A 19,335-nucleotide genomic window follows, 5' to 3' on the forward strand; every position below is an offset into this window, starting at 1 on the left:
TATAAGTCATCAGTAGTATGATTCAAGGTCATTTTGTTACACTGTTTTGACTCAGTTTGAATTTATGTCATTTGTCTTAGAACTTTTTGAATGCCCCTCGTATTTCATCAGCTGCACAATAACTTTTCAAAGTGACATTGTGGTACTTTTCTTCACAGCTAATCAAGCTAACAGACAGTTAGCATTTAGTTTTTTACAATTGCTTGGACACTAAAATTAAAAATAACAGTGAAACAAGAGCAAAAACTCAGCCTCACACTTTTTGCAAAACACTAAACACAGCGTTTTTCAAATCACTAAACACACTTCTCCTCAGTAGACACAGGAATCTAATATCATATCGCTTCTTTGCCAGTTCAAAACACTGCCGTTCAAAACACCACACAATTCAAACAGTGGATAAAACACAGCCGACAGGTGTTCAGACGCCCAGCTGCTGACACTTTTTTCACAATTGCTTAAGCGGGATTTTGAAAACAGGGCTCATTTGGTCAAAACGCTACACACGATTCACACAACCACACCCACATGTAGCAGAACACCTCAGATCTTTTGCAAAATGAAACACTTCATTCAAAACTGTACAAAAATGAGTAAAAACCCAACTTTGTCATCGTATGGCACACACATGCCTCATACGATCTGATTTTACTTGAACAAGTTAGACACTGCTGCACTGAATTGTGTTGTATTTTGAAAGGCAGGCATGAGAAGAATAAAAAGGCAACAGGTGAGTTTACCTGTTCCAGATTTATCAAATGTGCAACATTGGCTGACCATGTTGTAAACTTTAGGTTGACACTGAGAGAGGCTGGACAGAGAGTTCAGTCCAACCTCAACAAGTATTTTAGATATTTCAACAGGAGCGCAGGTAAAAAAAACAACTTTTCTCTCAAATCAGTAGGATGTAGCCCAGAGTCTGAGTGTAATTCATACTTTCTGTTTCGTCTCCACAGATGTTGTTGCTGTGTTTATGTGCTATTTGCAATGTTCTGCTTTGATTTTCAGTGCAAAATGCAATCTCTGGAAATGCATGGATGTATTGACTGTTTTTAAAATGTGGAGAGAAATATTTTCAGCAGTGTGTAGCACGTTTTTGTGTTGTGTTTGATCCATCTATTCACAGTGGTTCCCAAACTGGGGGGCAAATGGGGGGGGGGGGGGGGGGGAGTGTAGGGGAAATACACAAATAAAAGTCTGCTGATTCTATCTTTCTAAACTTTATTTTGAATCTTTAGCAGTTGTTAAAGTTGGTAGTTGCAATTTTTAGCAGTTCCACCCTTGATTATTGTTAATGATTGGTAAAAATTGTGAAGTGGGAGGGTGCAAACTTTTTTTGGCTTCTGAAAGGGGGACATGTCGTCAGACTTTTCATTAAAAAAAGTAGAAATCTTGAAGGTGTTTTAGATTGAACACAGCGATGTCAAACAGGTTCAAGTAAAATCAGGTCGTATGCGGCATGTGTGTACAATATGGTGACAAAGTTGGGTTTTTACTCATTTTTGTACAGTTTTAAATGAAGTTTGTGAATGATCCGAGGTGTTCTGTTACTTGTGTGTGTGGTTGTGTGAATCATGTGTAGCATTTTGACAAAATGAGTCCTGTCTTCAAAATCCTGCTTAAGCAATTGTGGAAAACTGTAGTTTAGCAACAAGTTAAGCTATCTTTCAATCAGAAAACTTCATAAAGTGCCTCAGTACTGGAGGAGTCTAAGAGGAAAATACCTGGTCAGACTTTGTTCACTGGGAGGCTGCTGAGTCCAGCTGCTATTTTAGTAACAAGTATCGGTTGGTCCATCTGTCCATCAGGAAACTCTGTAATTAAATCACCAATCATCAAAACATCATCCAGTTTTACCCAAATTTGTGAATAAAGTTGTGCTTTACAGTGAGGCCTGTCCCCCGGAAAAACTCCAGTCTGCAAATTTAATTATGCCCACGAGTGCAGCATGAGTCAACAACAGTTTTTAACCATTTTCCAGAAAAAGACAAACTGAAATACCTTTAAAATACCCAGGAATATCCATAAAATTATAGATTTTTTTGTCATTGTTGGGACAGATACTGGCATATAATAACATTTCCCAGTTATATTGATAGAAAACATATTTCAGTCTGCATTGCATTTCTCTGTAAACATATTTGCTGCTGCAAATTAGTTGTATAAACATCATTTCTAGGAGACGGGGCCGTGAAATATCACTGATGACTGCAACTAGCCGTGTCCTGTTGACTGTTCAAGTGAGGACAGATTCTCACTCTCAGAATATAAATCACTTAATGCCAGTGGTGGAAAGAGTACTGACAATCTGTACTCAAGTACAAGTACTATTGTGTTGCTGAAATATTACTCAATTACAAGTAAAAGTACTGGTGTTAAAATAAACTTAAGTAAAAGTACAAAGTATTCGTCATAAAAACTACTCAGAGTATTAGGTACTTTTAACAACTGATGTCACTGTCGCCTCTCCAAACTAGGGCTGGAAATTTTGTGTGTTTTCTTGAACCAATAGTTGCTAAAAATCAATTAATCATTAATGATTTTTAAGACACAATATGTTTTTTTTTTTCCTGATTTCCAAGTTTTTTCTAAGTTTAAGTTAGTTTCTTCTTCAACAAATGGCTCCACCAGACAAAACAATGTCAGATGAGGTAAAATCACTGCCATGAATAAATGAACTAAACATCCGTAAAAACATTTTTAATTGATTAAATTCTTAATGGCAATTAACTGATTAATGATTAATCATCAGTATCTTTACTTTTTACTTTACCCCTGATGCAAATTATTGCATGATCTCATCCGCTTTCCATTCTACACATATGTGTGCACTGCAAACAAAAAAAAAGATTCTTCTCAAAAAACGAACAAGAAGACAGAGAGAGGTAACAATAAAGAGAATGGAAGAACAGAAGAGACATTTGACATTTGGAGAGGTCTAAATGATGATGAAAGAAGTGCCGGCTTTGATGTCTGTAATCCACTAGAGACATCCACAAGAGGCATTAATAATTTTATTTTTAGCTTTAAATGTTCTAAGCTGGCTTGCGGATTCTGTTTTGCAGCACTGACCAGATGGAAAACACTGCAGCTATAATTTTTTACTGGTGGCAAATGGACTTCATTCCTTGAGGCTGTTTGCCCTCTGAGCAGTGGTGAGTGTTCTGCTCCACGACACATTGCTGATACTCTCGTCCAGAGTGCAGGAATTCACCAATTTCGTTTTCTATCACAGTGCATTTAACCAAACTCAGGGTTTGATCCCTCAGGTAGGACTGCAGGCTGTAACTGCTTAAATATCGAATCCATCTCTACTGTACGTTTCCGCACACGGGGGTCGGGGAGGGACGGCGGAGAGACACAGCACACCCCTGTATCTGCACTCTCCATTAACATAGTCAGCAGCTGTGAAAGGGCAGAGCGCAGGCCGCCTGGAGATTTATCAGAATGTCACCGTACGCCACATTAGCCCTGACACCGCGCTTGCGCACACATACACACATTTGTAGCCGCCGCACCGGCGACCCTGGTGAAGCCAGGGTCAAACTGATATGTCAGAAGCAGTCATCTCATTCCAACAAGTCACACAGGTCGCGCACGAGTGTGTGTGTGTACAGAAGTTTCTGTAAGTGTGTTTCTGCTGTGGTGTTAAATAATGTGGAATAGTGAGGGAGAAGGATAAAGGGAGACAACCACACACAGCTCTCGCCTTCACTCCTCTGTGTTGAGTCACATAACAATCCAAACATAATATATAGCACACTTTACAAAGTTAAGACTAAGTTTCAAGACCACTGTTACTATAATGTATCTTTTTTTAGACCTTGTCTCATCTCATTTTAACTAATTTATCTTTTCATCATGTTGTCTTTTTACACATGACATAAAATTATGAAATGCATTTTTAACCTTTCATATTTTTAACTTATTCTCATGGTTGAATGAACTGCTAGGTTTTTACAGTGTTAAAAGAACAGCTGAACTCAAGAAGTGCCAGATTTCCTTAACTACTACAACAGTCATAAGCAGCCATTTTGACCTTTGACTTCCAAAGTCTATTATCTCTCATGATAATAAGACTAGAGAGAGATTAATGCATTTATCATATTTATTTATTCCATTTTTTTCATGAAATAAAACCAAAATGTACATGTCATGATGTATTTGTATATCCATCAATGTGTGTGCCATTCATGCCATAGATTCAAATGTTTAGATTAATCTAGAATTACCCAGAATGAGAAAAAAATGAAATGTGTTTTAAAAGATTTTAATGATGTTATTTTGTTAAGTTATTTTAACATTAATAATAACAAATGTCCACCTAGAACCATCACAAGAAATAATCATAGCCTACGGGAAAAGGCTGGAAATTAGTTTAAAAATAAAAAACAAAACAAAAAAAAGCTGGAAACATTGCTCTTTGTAATAAGTAAAGGTACTTTGTTTTACAATTTGAGAGTTTTAACACAAAAAGGTGTTACACCCGTCCCTGGTCTCCTCTCCTCTGCTTTTTTTTTTTTTTTTTAATTGAGTCTAATGAATTGATTATTGATATTTTAATGTCAGGAAATTGGAAACCAAGACCGCTCATTAAGTTTTATTGACAGAGTTGATGGTAGTTGCTAAGCAACCAAAATCAGTCAGGTATCAATCCACTGGCCTACCACTTAACTTATTAAACAGGTATGCTGACCACTGCGTCACTTAAAGGACCAGTGTGTAATAATTACAGGAATTTATGTACATAAATGAGATATATTATATATAAGTATGTTATTTATTATTATTTATTATTTATTTTATCAACGTAAACTCATAATCTATATGTTCCCGTTACTTTAGAAATAGCCATTTATAGCTACATACTGTCGGGTCGACTTATGGAGATCATCATCCTGCGCCGTCTACGGCAGCGCAGAGCGGACAAACTGCACTAACAGTGAGTCTTGGGAAGCCCATGGTGACCTTACGTAGACGCCGCAGCGTAAAGACGGAAGTAGATGGGGAGGATAGACGCGGGTGATTGCTGGCAGACCATTTAGCGTTGTGAACCTTGACTGGCACAGTTTTGACAAATGGAGGATCATACATACACTGTACCAGAACAAAAAGCAGCGGACAGTGAATCCCTGTCATCCAAGAAGCGGAGACACAAAGAAAGTAAACGCAAGCATGACAGGAAAAAGCAAAAACACGAATCAACATCGGCATAGCGTTCACACGATGGAAATCGCTGATGGAGGACAAACGTTTTCACAGTGATGCTGAGGTTGCCTGTTTTCTGCTGGACAGGTAATTCATCCTACACACATAATTGTAGTTTGTTGTGAGATAGCTTTCGCTCGCCATTTTGTCCGCTGACGGCCACCGTACTCTTGGTGAGAGAGGGGCGGTGTCGGGGTAAATCCTCTTAGTTGCAATCTAAGGTTTGAATGTTAGATGCCGCTGGAAATCACACACTTCTCCTTTAACAAAAAGTAGTGCCTTTTTAAAGTATGCAAATAATGTATTATTTCTTTAAATACAAAACAATCTCCAACTGTGCAAATTGTAACATATGGCAATTTCAACATGATCGATATGACTGGCTATGGACAAAATAGGTCAAAATGATCACATTTTCTTTGCCTTTTGTGTAATTATAAAAATAAATATTTTAAATACTGACACTTTTAGGAAAATTCAGCTGTCAGCAGCATTGTATTTTTTAATTCAATAAAGTTATCGCACATATAAATTTGAAAACGGTCAAAATGATGCCTTGCAGCTCTCGCCTTCGCTGCTCTGCACGATCCCCTTACAGGAGCCCCGAGGCAGTATCAACAGATCAACGAATAATCAACCCACACAAACAGGCATCTGCATCTTTTATCAGTGTTCCTCTTTTGTGTCACTGGCTGCCTAAACAGTATTTAAACAGCAAAGAAATACCAATGCACACAATACTCTACTAAAATACAGAACCAAATATGAAATACCGTGATAACTGTAATAGGAAAAGAACGAAATTAGTTTTTAATCAATTACTTTTGCCTGAAAATGAATTACTCCTTATCACAAGCTACGTGTCACATTTCCATGTGCGTGCATCATTTGCATAAGTGTCCAGAAGTTGTTTTCCTACCCTGACTTGATGTTTGCTTGACTGAAAGACAAATAGAGGTCTACCAACACCTGCGTTTCCACTTGCTGAAAGCAACCTTCAGCACATCAAAGACGTCTGCCTTGTGCTCTGCAGCCTTCTTAAATCATTAAACACTCTCTTTAATCACACACAAACACACACTCGCACACACCTTTGGCTGCAGCAGTGATTTCAGCTGTATCAGTGCCATGATCAAAACTGAATGCATGTCAGTGGGATGCTGCAACATCTTCTTAAGATGCTTTCAATTTTTCGCATTCGAGGTTCACAAAAAGGCGGCCTTTAAGTGTTTTACAATGATACGCTGACGGATGCAGCTTTTTATGGAGTTTTATGCTCCGCTGTGGCAAAGTTTCAGTGAGATTAAAGACCAAAAAGACCATGGAAAACACATTTTTGACTTTATTTTATGCCCTGTGCTTTGCTTTGACATGTTAAACTTAATGTTTCAGAGTATTAACGAGGACGCTACACACAGGCTAAGTGCAGGACAGTCAAGTGTGTCTGCAGACGCCTTACAAATCAGCCCTAATTGCAGACAAAGTGTTTTCCCACAGGATTTAGAGGCTTTTGTTTGTTTTTTTTACTGCTAATGTGATGAATTAGGCTGCTGTGGATTAGGAGGAACCTTTCAAATTCGGATCGTCTTTGTTCCTGCTGGTCGTCATAAGAGCTTCATTTTGCATTAACTTTGCTGTGGCTGTGCAGATGCAGCCTGCGCCGAGACACGCGTCTAGATCTCCACTTGAACATACAGCGCAAATGTGCCTTAACCAGCCGCTCCACTGAGCGCCGCTCCTCTGGCTAAAAGTGACACGCTTACAACGTTTTTAAGTGAGCAGAAAGGTCGGGTCATTAAGTCTGTGAATTAGAAATAGGAACATATGTTTAACAAAGTGAGCTTAACTGAGAGCACACAGCCCCAGAGTGCAAGTGCCCTGTAGTGAAACACATAGTGACACATGCTGACCAGTACAAGATGTGCTCAATGACCAGCAGCTGACCTATACACTCTGCTTCATCATATATGAAGCTTTGGCTACATATTTTACTTTTACAGATTTTTTTTTTGTTTTTTTTACCCAAGATAAAGATTTATTTTTCCAATATTTTTGTCATATTGTTTTCTCTTCACAACAGGTTCATTATCCACTTACCAAGGGAAAACAATGTTTTTTTTTCCTGAGACAAGATAATTAGTTTTTTAATTTGTTTTGAGAATACAATGTGTATTTTCAAACATAAATATTTCAATATATTCAAAACAACACTGTTTTTCTAACAAGGTAATTATCTTATCTGACAAGCAGCGATGTAATAATACCAAAAACTCAAGACGCAATAATACAACAAGAAAAATTAGGGCTTTTTTATTCAATCATAAATCTGATGTGTACTGGATTTTTGTTTGTATTAAATTTCTTTCTCATTTTAACTTATTGTGCTCTCGCTATGCTAATTAGAGTTTGCATAATGGAATAATAAAAGTGTGTTCTTAGTTTATCATGCTACAGCAGCACAGTATTAACCACCCAGACAAATTTGAATGATTAAAAACATATAAAATTAGGCCCCACAATCATGAAAAAATGAGCAGGCACCGCCTGTGTCAACCTGAGACACGGACACTCAGTGTAGCAGCTTTATTGGACGTGTCCAGACATGTTTGAGCCACCAGAACCAGAGGATGGTGACAGGATGTTTTTTTTTCTTTCTTCTGTGTTGGGTTGTTAGAACTGAAGTGAGCTGAAGTGAACTACTGGGCTGATTTGGACTGAGAGAGTCACTGAAGCAGTGTTGCCAGATGCAAAATCACAGCAATATCGTACTGCAATACTGGGAAGTGGGCAGAATACTACACCAGATGGCGAAACTATATCATGTGCACCATCTTACATGGAGGCTCTGTCATCTGAAAAGATGGCAACTGTGTATCACTTTACATGGAACCAGTAGCAGCTCATCACACAGTCACTTCTTTTGTTCTTACCTTTCAAAATAAAAGCCCCAGACTGTGTCACTGCTCTACAAGCTGCTTGATCAGTGCAGCGCTGATGTGACTAATTGTTCTAAAACAACATTTTGTTGCAGGTTTATAGAAATGTCAAATATATCATACATTTGGCCTTTTTTGGGATTATTGATCGTCTACTGTACAGTTATTCAAATTATTGTACAAATACAATGATTGCTGCACATCTGACAGCACTGCGCGTTAGGGAGGGTGAGGCGGTGTTGTTCATGTGTTGGTTCATTGGGCTTATTTAGATTTGTGGGACCTAAAAAATCCAGCTTAACGTTAACTTTAACAGTTTTCCTTTACATAGACTTTTTAAAAAAGCCAGCCATGACTTAAGCATATGCAAAAAATTGCTACTAATTGTCTTTGGTAATGGATGCTTGAATTATGTATGTACAGTTGCAAAAACAAAAACAATGCAGCAGTCACTGAAATAATTAATTATAATATAATTAAAAATAAAATATGTTGTAAAATAAATAATCATGTAATGTCACAGTATACGTATAACATCACAGTCACATTATGATGCGGTATTGAGACGTTTTTTTTATGATGATCTCATGATATTCAATATATTGTTACATTCTTTCTAACAAGATAATCTAAATATTACAAAAAAAATGAATGTCAAAATGTTGAGAAAATTATATGATACTAAGGTCACTCTTGGCTCATGTTTTCTGTCATGTTTTGCCTTTTATTATTCTGCAATCTCTCCCTGTTCAGAGCTTTATTTCCAGCCTCTCCTTTACTGCTTTCGATTCATTCAGAAATGTGTGCTTCATCATCTCTGGCATGTCATTCCTCTTTCCCCCGCCTTCTCCCAACCATGAATCAATTGTTGGTTGCTGCTCTTATTTATTTTTTTTTTAAAATACCTGTTTTTGATCCTGGAACAATCTGATCTTCTGTTTTGCAGGAGATTTATCTGCGTGGCTCCATCCTTCACCTGCTGGCTGCATGCTGTGTTCATGTCATGCCTGTTGAATGGGAAGAAAGTGAAAAGAGCGGTTAACCAAACTGCTAGAAACAGAGCGCTGGCTAATAGTTGTCTCTTTAATTGATTTTCACCAAAATAATTACTTGGTTATCATAATTGTGTGTTATATTGACCAATTCAGATTGTATTGATTATATTATTTTGCCAACCAGAAGGTGAAATAAAAAGATTACGGTCTGCAAAATAAAGAACCAAAGCAATTTAAAGATGCCACATTCTGAAAAAACAATGAATTGTGAAATAAAAACCATTGTGATCAATGATTTTTTATAAATGCCTGACAAATTATATAGGATACAAACAAAAATTTATGAAAATAATATAGATTAATATAGAAAGTCACCCTCTGGATTTAAATAAGCAAATAGGTGAGAGCCTGCAGTGATTAATATGTTTCAGCTGACAACAAGTTATATTTAACCCTAACTGATGCAGTGAGCAGCTTCTCATTTCTTAAACAACCATGTCAGAAGACATATCCTGTGGTCGTGGAAAAAATGTCACTGTGTTTCAGAAGAGTCAAATTATTGTCCTGCATCAAGCAAAGAAAACAACTAAGGAGACTGATGAAACTACTAAAACTGGGATAAGAACTGTCCAACACATTATTAAAACCTGGAAGTCCAGATCTTAACCCCATTGAGGATGTGTTGGAGAAGACTTTACGCAGCGGTCCGACTATCATCAGTACAAGATCCTAGTGAAAATCGAATGCAACTCTGCACAGAAATAAATGTTGTAACATTGCATAAGTTTATAGAAATGATGCCATGGCGAATGCGTGCCGTAATGAACGCTAAAGGCGGTCCAACAAAATATCAGTGTGTGACTTTTTTTTGGCCAGGCACTGTAACATTCAGCAGCAGAACACCCATGAAATTGAAACATTTACAGTAAAAGTTGATTATTTGGCATCAAATAGGCATTTATTTGTTGATAGTAGAAATTACAGAATAATGGTGAGATTAATCTCTGCTCTACAACATGACATGAGGGAAGCACTAATTGCTGTCAGGGAAATGTCATGCTTATTATCTATGAAGCTGCTATCTGTGAAGCAAAGATTTTCTAAACGTGATTTGTCCCAGTACAGATAAGAGCGACAGCATGCTGTTATTTCATGCTAAATGAGCTGGATAGTGTAAAAACAAAACTCTCCGCTGGTGCATTATGTCACTTCTATAGATCAGTTTAGCTTGAACTCATCAATCTCAGACCGTACATGCTGCCAACAGTGTCAATACTGCAACAGCAGCGTGGGCTGCTGGTGAATTTGTCATCGTATGATCCATAGATATCTGAGCTGTTCTCTCCCACACAGTCATGTGGGAGGTATGGGGCAGTTATGAATGACACCTTTAGGCTCAGTTATTTTTCTGTCTCGGAGGGCTACGCAAGTGTGTCCATCACTTCTCGCTCAGCTTTAAAAGGGGTCTGTGACTAAAAGCATCCTCTGGATTGTGATTCTGTGCAGAGTTTTCAGAGTAGATTCTAAGTACATGTATCTTAAGTAGCTGTGGCTCCAATAAAGCCTTTTTTTTTTGTTACAAGGCTTGTTCACGTGACAGTGTGAGGCTTCATCATCCAAAATACACAGGTAAATTTAGGCTGTCAAATTCAGAGGAAACGTTCACACATTTTCAAAACAAAATGTTAAGGAAACATGGAAATTTGGTGGCTCCTTCCAATAATAATCCTGCTCTTCAGCAGCAACTTCCCAGGGTCTTGTCATCACAGAGAGGCTGTCAGGCAGCCCACGCTGAAGCTCTGAGATGCTCTGTAGAGAGGAGCTGGGTGGATGGATATATTCTTGTCAAAACGACTCGAGTGTTGTTTTTAATTTTTCATTTTTGTACTGAGATGGGATGAGTAGTATGTCTCTGAGTATGTGAGATAATGTGTGAATATGTGAGTGTCTGAATACCTAGGTAGCAGTAGTACGGCCTTGTATTCTGTCTCAGTGTGCATGTAAGAACTGTGGTTGACTAATTTGCACAATGTTTTATCACAAGCCACTGTTTTGCATGTGTCTTATTTAATATTTCTATTTAAAGTTTGATGCAGGAATTTCTATGTATCCAAGACAAATAAAGTAACCTTGACCTTGAAAGTCAACACATAACTCCTCCTGAAATCACAAAAAAAAAAAAAAAAAAAAAATTAATCTATCTAATATTATATTACATTTCTGTGTATGTGCAAATTAAACAAGATACAACAAGTTCATGAAATGACTCAAGGACAGAGACACATGCACTGTGTTACTTGGCTGGTGGTTATTTGTATAACCTTGTATTAAAAAAATCTGCTTTATTATCTTAGTTGTAAAATTGAGTAATATTACACGAGAGGCTATGCTTTGCCATCATTATTAGCACAACAGCGATGCACTCAGTCCATAAGCTCAGGCACTAAAACTACTTGGTTAGATTTAGGCCCAAAAAGTAATTGGTTAGAGTTAGGCACAAAAAAAAAAAAAAAAAAAAGTTTTAGGCTCTAAAACTATTTGGTTAGGTTTAGACCCCAAAAATACTTGGTTAGGTTTAGGCACACAAAGTACTTGGTTAGTTAGTTAGTTAGTTAGTTAGTTAGTTAGTTAGTGGACTTTCTCCCTGGTTATACTAAGTCAAAGGCCTGGGGAGTCTTACACAGCCATGGGCGGGTTTACGTTGAAGTCACTTGAGGAGCCCAGTGTGTCGGTTTCAGCCACCGACATGTCTATATGAGTCACTGAGGGGTGGTGACATTTTGACGGCATCTGACAAGCTGGGAGTGAGACCAGGCTACTTGTTGGAACCCTGAAGGTGGCAGGTTCAGGCCCCTTCAGTGTGTTGATACTGCCCTGTGGTGACTCAAAGAAGTGAAAGGTGGGCCATCTCCTACTTCAAAGGTTTTCTATACAGCAGTGGGTGAGTTTAACAAGGAAGGCTTCTGCTAGCTAAGACTCTGAGGAGTAGAACAAAGGCACAGGCAGACATATACTGCGTGTATTTCAGAAGGTTATGAACCTGTGAACATGATACACGATGGAGAGCAATTTGAGTATCAGCACATATACAGTGGACGAGGAGAATTATTCTGCAGCTCTGTGGGTTGTTGCTGCTGGGCATCAGTTAAAAGGAGTTGCTCATGCCTCTGGAAAGGGTCGAGATCCAAGGACTTTGAAATGCGCTGAATGGCCCCAGGCTACTGGACATTGGGGGGCGTTTGATATGTCTCGCTTAGGATATCGACCACCAAGTTGCGTCAACGCAGCAACACACTGCTGCCTTTCATCCGTCTTCCAACCTTCCTCTGGACCCCCAACTCCTCCACCACAGAAATGTAAAGAGGAGAAAAAAACTGAATGAATCTGTTTTGGTGGAGTAGGTTAAACTTGGATAGCAACAGTGTTCCGCTTGCAGCTGTTTCGACCCAGTGACACAGCTTCATGTGACACACATCTTCATTTCTGTGAGATAAACAACTGCAGTCTTTCTCCCTCCTCAATTTTCTGTTTTAATCTCTTGATTCTCCTTAACCTTCACTGCTCTACTTATCCACTCTGTTATCTCTGTGTTAAGTCAATATCATATTAGAAGAGCTACTTTTTATTTTAGAAACAATTTTGGTGTGAGCCCAATAACTTATATTAGAAGTGGACAGGATCACAACTCCCCTAAAGTGAAGTCAAAGCATGTTAGTCGCCCCCTGGTGGCTGGCTGCAGTACAAGTAGTAAATTCTCCCTCCCATTATTAAGATAGCACATGGGCCAAACTAAAACATTAAAATTCATGTCAAATACATTTTTCTCAAAGATGGTTTCTGTCATTTTAGCTAGTTGTTATCATGTTGATGTTTGTTCAAGTGTTCTTTTTTCCTGATCAGTTTGGTTTTAATTAGTTATTTGATTATATAAAAATTAGCTTTGCACAGAAACAGCTGGTAGAAATATCCTTCACTGGGCAACTTTTTATATTTATACTTGGAGTACATTTAAGAGCCTGTGCTTTTTCACTTTTACTTGAGCAAAGAAGTTGAATATGTGTAGTTTTGCCACATCTACTAGAGAGACGTCTCTGTCATGTTGGAACAGCTCATCTCTGCTAGTCTTTCGTTGGATGTCACAGGCTCTCCAGATAGCTTCACCCACACACTTGATAGTAGAACTGTTACACCAAGCACAGCCTCATCTGCAGATGATGTGTGATTATTGGCATGCAAATGCTTGCAAAAGCAAGCAAATGGTTCTGTAGCCTGGTTTACACTCACACTTACCCCAACTGCAAACCGGTTTTCAACCCTCACCACCCACTTTGGTCGTCCTGTTAGCCCGCGTGCCTCCTCTGCCCCCATCAACAGGATTAATTCAATTTTCAATTCAATTTTACTTGTCTAGAGCCAAATAATACCACAATTATCTCAGGGCACTTTTCAAATAGAACATGTCTAGATCATACTCTTTATAAACCCAGTTGTTCCCACAAAAAACAAGCACTGAGTTGACTGCGGTAAGGAAGAACTTCCTTTTAACAGCAGAAACCTGGAGCAGGTCCAGGCACACTCACTTCAAGATTCAAAGTAATAGTAATGGTAGCAGTACTGGTGATAATACTGACAATAATAATAATCATAATACTGATAATAACAGCAATAGTACTAAAGGAGATACCAATAATGCTAACATCACTACCACCAATATAAATAATGTGGGTGTTGAGCAATCATTAAAGATGCCTTGCAGCCACAGTTCTAGACTACAGCTCAAATGCACATCAGTAACAGGGGACTGAATTACCCACAATGTTAGATTAGCATAGCCAGACACTTTTTCCTGTCTACCTGGGACCAGGCCTTTCAACATAGAGGGTAATCTGAGGTTGATGGTATCACATCAAGAGAAAATGGGGAACCCTGGCACACACTACCTCTAGCTTTGGCAGCGTCTTTTCCTTTGCACCAGTGATGTAAGGATAAGGCAAACTTAAATCACAATAGAAAGCCTAGCCTGCACGTGAGACCGCCAGCAACACAAGTCGGCATCGATTAATTGTCTCTGGTCTGACTCCCTTGAGGGGACACCCTTCACCCTACTGGAATAGAAACTACTTTTTTTTTTTATCTAGGATTATAGGCAGATGTTAAGATGAAGTTCTACACTAGGGACTTAGTTCTCATCAGATCACAGCTGATTAGACGGCCTGTATAGTTAGTGCACATTTGGAGCCTGCTGTAGTTAATATGTCCAGCCAGGGAAATCTTCACAGTGCAGACTGTCAGACTGATAGCCTGGTCTACAACAGTGAGACTGTCACCTTCCCCCACCGCATTACTCACAAGTTGTCTTTCCCTTAATATGTGAGTCACAAAAATATAATTATCATCCTACCACTGGCAGCAGTTACTAATAATATAAGATATCTTGTTACAATTATTATTTCATCTACTGGTAACTCTACAGATTTATTGAAAGCTGTCGCCCCAACAAGACCCCAAATTTGTTTTTATGAATGTGAGAGTCATGTCTCTTACTGATAAATGATTTGATTCTTAGTCTGGATATGATTGGAGCCAAACATTAAATTAAGCTTCCCCATCTGACTATACCAGTCAGTGATGGAGTGGGGCAAAAGCAAAGAAATAAAAAAAAGCCCAAACTGTGTGCAGTCGGGCACCAGCACACTGAAAGTTCAAATGCACTTCATCACATTTGTTCATGGTAAGGGCATTCCAGAGGGTACTTGAGCAGGTTGTCTTGAGTTTTGGCCCACTCTAGAGGCCAATTTATCATGTTTTGTCCACTCGAGGGACACTTTAGAGGGAACTTATCACATTTTGTACACTGGAAGGGCACTTTAGAGGGCACTTTATCATGTTCTGTCCACTTGAAGGGCACTTAAGAGGGCATTTAAGTTTTGTCCACTTGAAGGGCACTTTAAAGGACACTCTTCATGTTTTGTCAACTCAAAAGGGCACTTTAGAGGTCACTTTATCAAGTTCTTTCCACTCAAAGGGCATTTTAGAGGACATTTTATCATTTTTTGTCTCAAAAGGAAACTCTTGCTTCCTGACACCACATATAAGGACAGTACATTCAAAAGCTAGGACACAGCTAATTAGGAAGTCCTTGTTTGAGAACACCGGGGCTTTATAATGTTAATAGGAAGTCCTTGTTTCAGGATTTGGGAAATAACCAAGAGTTTACAATAAATATAAATACAGTATTTGCACATATAAATAGTTTTTGCATGTGGTACAATTTACTCTACATTGATTTTACTTTGTATGTGATACATTTTCAGGGCATTTCTCTGTCAAGAGCAGAAAGATTGTTGAATGCAACAGTAATAACTTGGAGTATGGAACAAGTTACAAGTTGTGTTTTTGCAAAAGCTATTTTTAGTCACTGAAGAAAACAGTTTTCTACTTTATCACACACACTGTCCTTGTAGTATTATACAGTGAATCTCAAATCCCAAATAGCGAGGAAGAAGTGGCAGGGTTTTTATTATAACCTCCAAACTTGATATTATATTCAACTCATTTTAGGCTTTTGTATTAAAACCATCTCATCTCAATTAACTATGGATTGCTTTGTCCAGGGCAGCAGGCTCCAACGGTTCCACCTATTCAATAGACCATCTGACCCGGTTTTTAGGAGGATTTTGATCATTTATCTCAGACCTTGTTAGTCAGGTGATTAAAATAATCTGAGATTTCAATATTCACCTGAATAAGGCCTTTGATCCTGTAAGTAAAGTACTTCTAGCACTTAATACTTTTGGTTTATGCATGAAATTACTCACTGCAGTAGTAATATGCTTGACTTGACTCTATCATGCAGGATTGTGGTTTCTGTTCCGACTCCCTCTCCTGTCATATCCGTGGTGTCAGAACACTCTATTAAATCTGAAGCTATCCTGTCCTTGTAATGTTGGTGCTGATGACCACATTGGTCTGTCAACTTTAACTGCACTTGGTGAGCGATTGCCTCTAATCCTGGCTCCTTCCACTGCAGCGGAAGGAGACGTTGAAAACTGCACCAGTGACTTCAGCACAGTCCTGTTAGCCACCTAGATTCAGCAGCATGTCTCCCTAACCAAAGCAAGACTGTCAAAGAGGAAAAAAGAAATGGGGAAGGGGGGGTTATTTTGCTGTCCTTCGGTGGCATTTCCATTCATTTCCTTCCTTTTCTTTGAGTTTAACATCACCTGTTAAATGTCAGTGGCTTGCTCGTTCCTAGTTTGCATATGGCACTCAAGTCTGGCACTTGATGAATTTACTGGGCGTTTCCATATGCTGATTAAGATTTCTTGGCATGCATATCCAATTTAATATCCAAAGCAATTCATCAACATACTCAGGTGGGTAAAAACTGATTTGGCTGTAAGCAAATGTTTTATGAATCCAATGTAAGACAAAGGGCCTCATTCACTAACATTTGCAAGGAAATGTTCTTACTGTCCGCACAGAATAAGTTCCCACGCAAAGTCATTGCCTGACTGATGAAACGCGTGCACGACTCAAGTTTGTTCTTACCACCGTGTGGATATCAGTGAATCAGAATCATTCTAAACTGACAGGCTCATACCTGCTGCCCGTAATCTGCATTCTGACATACCCCCTTTTCTCTGTACAAGGAAATATGTTTGCACAGAAAAATATCATGGAGGAAGCGGTGAAGTCGTCGTAACTTCACATTCAGGCTGGATCAGGCGTTGCTGCAGTGCGTTGGGGTCTTTATTTGTGTTTAGACCTCAACTGCTGTGAAACAATTCTCTGATTTACCTGCTTTCTACCAGCGCTGAGCGCCGCCTTATCACATTCAGTCTGTACCGCGGACACACCACTGCACTGCCCGAGTCCGAGGAGGAGGACAGAAAAGACACTTTTGCGACTCATAACAAAATCTCCTTGGGCTGTAATAACTGAAGTGGTGCATGTTGTGTTGTGTCCCAGGAGAAACGTTTCTCAGATGAAAAAGAAATGGTTTGACATTAAAGTTGATGCGTTTAAAAAGAAGAAAAACAGACCAGAAGAAAAATTTGGAAACAGGTGGAGAAGAAGGAGCACCTGATCTGTCAGCTCAAGATCAGAGATCAGTTATTGGAAATATCCATAAGTAGGATAAAAAAAAAGATGAGGGTGAAAGTGATGACATCCAGCAGGGACCTTCACCCAATGATGATGATGATGATGACGACCATGATAAATAATCTAGTACAATACATTCATAAAATGCAATAACAGTGCTTAACATAAAAACAGACAGTCATGACATTATGATAAAATCCTAAAAACAAGGAAAATAAAATCAAATAAATAAATCATAAAAAACACTTCCTAGATTTCTATTGAAGCCTTTTTAATGTATCAGATTTGGGTATGCTTTACATTTATTTAAACAGTGTGTTTCAACATTTTCTAAGACAGCCAGGCTGTCATCATTTGTGCATACGCATGGTCTGAGGCAGATCTGAGGCGGATTTGTTCCCAGAGTACACACAAATTCAGTCAAGAAAATATTGATAACTCCCAGATTTGTGCCAAAAACATTCATACGCACGGTTTGAGCATGAATCTGCGCCTGCGCACTGTTCATGAATGAGGCCCAGTCTTATTTTCCTCTGATAATGCTTTGTCTAAGAACAAACACAAGAGAAAAAACAAGAAAACGTTCATGCATGAGGCTCTTTGTCCATGCTGGTTTTAGATTCTGTCCCCACCAGCTTTAAGACTGCTGGAGTTAAACATCTACTTAAGAAATCACACATTGATCTTGGATACTTATTCACCAATCTCCATGCTTCCTTTATTTTTAAAGGTACTAGAGTTTTATCTCAGCAATTTTGATCCAATATTTTTTAACCTATTTTAGTGGATCTCAGCATGGCCTCTGACATAATTGTTCAATGTATACTCTTAGTCCAGATGAAAACATCAGTTGTCGTGTGTGGCCTGGCTCTTAGGTGGTGAGTTTTGTATACTCAAACTACAAAAAAAAAAATCTCATGTGAAATATGGAGTACCCCAGGTCTCTGCTCTTGGCCCTCTTCTCTTTATAGTTCACCTCTAGGCCAAATTATATGCAGTCACGGGACGTCTGCTGCTATGCTGATGATTCTCTGCTGTGTGTTCCTGTACGGGTGGATGAACATTCCCACATTAATAAATCAGAGGAATGCTCGTGTGCCGTGAAAAACTACATGTCATGTTATTTCCTGCTCCTAAATTTTGACATAACTGAGATACTGGTGATTGGCCCTGCTCAGCTCAACAGTAACTCTCCACAACTGTGTGATATCTGAAGTCTGACAGCTGAGAGTATTTCTGGATGTTTGATCCCATGCACTCTTTTGATCAGCACATTAAAGACACAGGTCGCCTTTTTGTACCCATGAAACATTGCTGAAATTCAGCATTTCTGTCTACAGCTACTGCAGACTCTAAAGTCCACAAATGGTGCCAAAAGTTGCAGCTAAAATTTTGACTAAAAGAGGAACACTGGTGATATTAGCATTAGTATTTGACTGTGCAACTTTCTCAGCACACGCATTGTGTCATTTTCTGCAAAGCACCAAACTCCACTGGCCTCACTCCATTTGGCTTTGCAGACATGCCACATGTTACAGTGTGACAAGAGCAAGGAAACTTAACTGGAGTGCAGGCAGCGTATGAGATGACAAGTTTAATCTCCAGCAGATGCTGTGGTTAAGTTTAATTTCATCTTTTCACAGCTTTTCAAGTGCTGGCAGAGATAGGACCGTACCTACTCCAACTGGTTTCAGCCAAAAAAAAAAAAGTCAAGTGAAATATGTGTTTATTAGTCCATATTGTTCTCAGTGCTGTTGGTATTTTGTCAACTTGCCACACAAGCTCTAGATTCAAGTCATTTATCTGTATCTGCTATCTTGTGTGGCAATCTGGAGAGGAAACTGCATACCATCATTCTTGGAAATAGAGACAAAACTGTATTTTGAGGGGATTTTGATTTTTACTTCTCAATTATCCTGGGAAATATATTTAAAAGCTCAAAGTCTTGTCCATTAAAACTTTGTTAACAAAATGTTATAATTTTTATTTCACAGCACAGCTGTAGTGAATTGCTAAGACTCTCAATACCAACTTCAAAATGCACATTTTAAAACATAATTCTTATTTAACTTTGCTTTAGGAGTTACAGA

General features: G+C 38.6%; 1 long non-coding RNA gene across 1 annotated transcript in view; it reads right to left on the minus strand.

The window, feature by feature from the left end:
• LOC146315745 (uncharacterized) overlaps nucleotides 1-9,150 on the minus strand; it is an 82,280-nt gene extending 73,130 nt beyond the window's left edge. Inside the window, exon 1 of the long non-coding RNA XR_014771828.1 lies at nucleotides 9,050-9,150. This is a non-coding gene — a long non-coding RNA (uncharacterized LOC146315745). The remainder of the gene's footprint in view (nucleotides 1-9,049) is intronic.
• Nucleotides 9,151-19,335: the final 10,185 nt, after the last annotated feature.

This window comes from Lutjanus erythropterus, chromosome 14, assembly GCF_056507025.1.
Source record: "Lutjanus erythropterus isolate fLutEry1 chromosome 14, fLutEry1.hap2, whole genome shotgun sequence".
In the NCBI taxonomy this organism is placed as follows: Eukaryota; Metazoa; Chordata; class Actinopteri; order Lutjaniformes; family Lutjanidae; genus Lutjanus; species Lutjanus erythropterus.